Here is a 5560-nt window from a genome sequence, read left to right as displayed (position 1 = left end):
AGCAGAGGCTTGAGCAGAGCTCTGGAGCTGGGCTCCTGTACAAGGAGACTGTACTTCTCTTCCTTTGAAGTCGGGTTCTCTTAAGTACGGTATTAAGAGGCGGAGAACACGTCCTCTCCCTCACTCCCTCCTCTCCTCCTAAATGCAAAGCATGAGACTTGGATTGCGTTTTTTAAATCCTCTGCCGATTGAGCCAATTCTTCCAGCTCACCCTTTCAATAAAGCGAGTCCAAGTTGTTAAATGCTGCTGCAGACTTCCCAGTGAGAGAGAGCAAGACCAAAAGCCCAAAGAGAGATGGAGAGAAGGAGGAAAGAAGGGAAAGAGAAGAAAGGAGGAAAAGTGCAGGAGAGGGATATTTAGAAAAGGAGGGGGGAGAGAAAAAGAAACGAGAGAATTGAGACTCTGTATGTTTGGGACACACCAGTTACCAAACCTCACAGAGTTGCCATGGTGATGCCCAGTGGCAGAGAGGGGATCTTTGATCCTGCACCCTTGTTTGGGGAAAAACTCTGGTGAATGGTGAGCAGGGCTGGAACACAGAATGAGAGATGGAGGACGAGAGAACAAGAGAGAAAAAGAAAGAGAGAGAGAGAGAGAGAGAGAGAGAGAGAAAAGAGAGAAAGAAACTCATTAGGCTGCACTACGGCAATCAAAGAGGTTCAGAGGTCTAATATGACCCAGCTCTGACACGTCTGCCCCCGTTAATTGAGTTTCCTGCTTCCTTTTTGCGATTAAACGACACCACTCTTTTATCTGCTTTGTAGTCTTTTGTTTATACTCAACGTGTGGTTCTAAGAGCAGCTTGGAGGTGATGTCACCCTCCACCCCCCAGTAACCCTTCACTTTGATCTGGCTTGCCATAATATTTCATGACCAAGAGCACTCTCTGGTCATCAGACCCAATGCTGTAATGCCATACTTTGCTAATATTTGCTTCTTGCCTGGTGGCTGCCATGTGGCCTGACGCTGGCTCGTGGTAGTAGCCAGGCAATGGCACGAGCATGTGGCAAAGGGCACCCACGCCTTCGTTAGAGGACACCACTACCACCGCCACCACCACCACCCAACTTCTTACCCTGTGCAAAACACGGTGGGGCCGGATGCTGGGCACCATTAGGGGCATGAGGACACCAGCTGTGTCGGCTGGTGGGGTCAAACCACACGCCCTCCAACTGGGGCACGTTGGGCATGGGTTCAGTGTTGAAAAGAATGCTTTGTTGTCTTGCAGATGTAGAAATGGGCTTGATTGAATCCATGATGCCACCTGCCAATGGATTTTTGGGACAGATATTTGTTTCCAGTGCTTAGAGGACCTAGAGGATCTCTTCAAGACGCGTCAATTCAGCCAGTCAGTTCAGAACTGCAGTCAACTGGTCATTTTGACTGGACATTCCCAGTCTTTAATCACACCCTCCTTTCTAAGCTTTCACTTTCTCTTCCATCTATCTCTCTCTCTCTCTCTCTCTCTCTCCTTCCTCATTCTCTCCCTCTCTTTCTCCAGCCCTCCTCTTCTCTCAGTGGGAGCATGTCTGAGGTGTGAGCTCATTCTACCCTTCTGGGTGGCTTTCCTGCTATATGTCACTGTCATCTGCTGGCACTAGTCACGGAGGGGGGGTCCCCTTTTCCGAAAAACACGCCACGGCGTTGCGCTCCACTGCGCCCCCGCACATAAATTCCCGTGCACGAGACCAGGGAAGCAGAGCTCTGTGCCCCCCCCCCCCCCCCCACACACACACCACCCCCAGTTTTACGGGACCTGGCAGGGCCGAACATGGAGCAGTTGAAGGCAAAAGGGGGGAAAAGATTTATAATTGAATAACTGTAAAATACTGAGTGGGGGGGCGGTGCAGGAGGCAAAAAAGAGAGACCTTCCTTTGCCAGGAAAAGCATAAAGGCGAGTAGGCCCGGTGTGTGTGTGTGTGTGTGTGCGCGCATATGCGTGTGTATGTGTGCATGTGCGTGTGCATGTGTGTGTCTGTTGGAAGAGGGTGGATGATGAGTGTGAACGTTAGCACATGTAAAGGTGTGTGTGCACATGTAGTTGTTATGACCTCTTAGTTCAGACTAAAGGGAGCAACATCATCTTTTACTCACTGCACTGCAAAGCCATTTTTTAAATCTCGTCATCCCTATTCTTTCCATGTGTGTGTGTGTGTGTGTGTGTGTGTGTGTGTGTGTGTGTGTGTGTGTGTGTGTATGTGTGTGTGTGTGTGTCTGTGCACATACATACATACATGTAAAATGCATATGTGAGTGTGTGTGTGTGTGTGTGTGTGGCCTCTGAGTTTCTGAGTAGGGTGAGAACTTTCCTCTCAGATCAAACGGGCCGCAGTGGCGGCCGCCGTTGCGTGCCACCTCCTCCTCCGTCTCCTCCCTCTCATTACACATCTTTCCCCGCGGACTGTAGATCACTCTGTCATTGCCTGCGCTTTGTTGGTCAGGCACGTCTAAATCCAACACTGGAGCCATTTAAAACACACAGAGTTACTGCACTTTAAAAGCCGGCCGTGCCACGGCCACTGCTCCTCTCCTCAAAGAGGACGTTCCGGGAGGAGCTTGCGAGGCACTTGACCTTCGGAAAGGGGGGGTAGGGGGGATTATTTCAGTGAGGCATGTAGTTTGCCCTGAGGTGTTTTAATCCTCGCCACACGACCTGGCCTCAGCCAGCAAGCCAGCAAGCAAGCGAGCGAGTGCATGCCATGGCTCACTTCACCTCCCCGCTCTCTCTCTCTTTCTCTCTCTCTCTCTCTTTCTCTCTCTGCGGTCTGGGATCGCATCCTCCATGCTGGCCGGGGCACCTGTGGAGGTGGAGTGTGTGTGTGTGTGTGTGTGTGTGTGTGTGTGTGTGTGTGTGTGCGTGCAACGCGTGCACCAGTTTGCCTCCTGTTTGGCTTGGCTTCATGGAAGTAGGAAAAGAAAGAGAGAGAAAGGGAAGGGGTCTCCCTTCGGGCAGTGAGAGGACAGTATTTTAACAGCATCGTCTCATTTTTTCCCCCACCTCTCTCAAGACACTCCGGGGGGAAATACTCCCCTTATCCTGAGGAGGAAGATGTGAATTATGCTAACTCGTAACAAATGAACCGTGCACAACCGCATACCCTACACACCAGCCGAACACAGTGTCACATGCACACTCAGTCATCAGCTCCACAGGGCAGTTAATATGCTTAATGTGACACTGATTGACCGTAGAGAGCAGGGCTACGTGGTGACGTATTCAATTTGCAATTCAGTCCTACTGCATCGTTATTAATGTCCTGGTTAATCCTCCGCACACCAAAAATGACAAATTTCATAAGGGATCCTGAGCCATCCAAACCACCACATATTTGTATGTTTTCAAAAAGTATAATTTGTTATGTATTAACGAAAAGCAATACATCAGAGTGTTTGTGTATTGCTTTTGCGTAGAATTAGAGCATCTGTAATGTGGAAGAAATGTAACTGCAGATGGGGCGAGATGGTGAAAGTACACGTAAAAGAGTATAAACACTTTGGAGAGAAAGGCAGGGAAGTCAAGCTCATACGATAAACAAATTCTCCATCACACGTGCACACATAGAGGCACACAAACACACACACACACACATAAATAAACAGACACATATCCATGCTCACACATGATTTTTTTGTGCTTCTATTTGGTCAGGTGCAAGAACTTGTTCAGTCCTGTCAGTCAAACTCTGTTGTGTTTTACATTTCATCTGTTTCCTGAATGAGTCTCTCTTCCTGAATGCCCTTCTCCCTGTGACTTGTAGCAGTTAGTCTGTAATATAACAAATAACACTATAACAAATGTATGAAAGATAACAAAGAAATGTGTGTGGTTCAGAAGGAACCTACCACAGCTTTTTCCACAGAAAAAATTCTTAACTTCTAATTGTTTTTCCACTAAACTTTTTTAAAGATTTTTTTTGAAGGGAAGTGCTATTTAAAAAGTATAAGATAATGGAGAGAATGAATGAAAAGAAGAGATGGAAAGAGTCCATGTCAATGGAGGGAATAAACACACATCTATATTTCTCGGCTCTATTGACATTTACTTTTTCTGCGGTCCTGTTCTAAGATTGGTGTTCTAAATGTAATTATATTAAAATACACAAAGAAAACCCTCCACACTCCATCATTTCTTCTGTGGTTTTCCTGCTCACACCGGGTACTAATCTTTTTGTTTATTTTACACATTGCCATGACCTCTTCTAAAATGAATAAAATTGTTAGGCAATATCCATCTTCTTCCTCAAACTTTGTAAGTGAGATTATGCTAATCAATTTAGATAGAGATGTACTTAGTGCACCATTATTTGGAACAAGGAAATGTATATCTTAATTTATGTATCCTACACATGTGTGCTTAGAGGTCTAGATTACATGGGGTTAAATCATTGCCTTGTATGTGTACAGTAAAATGCCTTGGTCAATCTTTGAAAATATGTTTCAGGAATATAACAGTGGATATGATTAAGAGCTGTTGATAACTTCAAGGAAATTGACTGCAATGCCCTAAAAATACACTTACAAATGTATGCTTTGAAATTTGCTTGATTCCATTGGCATTAGGTCTTTGACTATATATTTTTGCTTTGATATAGTCGTTGCTGCTGGGTGTGATTTAATATTTAATATTTTCACTGTGTGGTCTTTCTCTCAACAGGTAAAAATCGAAATGTTCATTTCAAGGACTAGGGTGGGATTGTTGTTAAATTATACCACATTGTGCTCCATGTGAAAATATGACATTGTGTGCCCGTTTTGTGCCAGTGTGTGCCAAAAAGAATTCCCTAAATTGGAAGCAGGTGCCAACTATGGATTCTGTCATTACTTAATAGCCAGTGAGTGACGAATGTGACATCGAATGTGTTATGCGTATTTTCCTTAACGGCTCTAGGCTGTGTGTGGCCTGAGCGTGCAAAATCAGGCAATTACCCCAATAGAAAGTAGGCCTAATGGATGTGGTAATACCCGCCTGCTATCTGAAGCTTGCGTACAGCTGCTAAAACCGTTAGGTCCAATCATAAGATGATCATTCATTCATAATGTGTGTTCTGAGGCAAACGCGAACTCTGTCATTGCGCATTTTGTGGATGACGTTAATCTAGGACAAGTTACTGTAGTAGCCTCCTATGCTAGGATGAATAGGCTAGACCCCATAATCGCGTATTTTATTATAGCCATATGCGCGCACTATCTGATAAATAATCACAACTACCATATTAAAATTATGGTCTCTAGGTGGGTATTGATAGGCTACTCTTCGCGAAGCTATTGCCTTCCTTTCTAAATCCCTAAATTTGTCTTTAAAACCATGGCAACTTTAAGGTTAAATATTGGCACAAGCCATTAACTTGATAAGAGAAACACTAAATTGATATTTGAGGGAACACTCTGATAACCAACACATGTGACAAACAGCATCAAGGCCGAAACATCCCAGAAGATGGCATTTATTGCCAAAAGAGAATCTTATTTCGACATATTTTCTTAAAACAACTAAATCATTTGCAAAAACAATACATGGTGAAATTGGTGATAAGACAAATGTATGCGCAATACTGTCAA

This window comes from Alosa sapidissima, chromosome 3 (genome assembly GCF_018492685.1).
Source record: "Alosa sapidissima isolate fAloSap1 chromosome 3, fAloSap1.pri, whole genome shotgun sequence".
NCBI lineage: Eukaryota > Metazoa > Chordata > Actinopteri > Clupeiformes > Clupeidae > Alosa > Alosa sapidissima.
Note: the sequence above shows the minus strand (reverse complement) of the source record.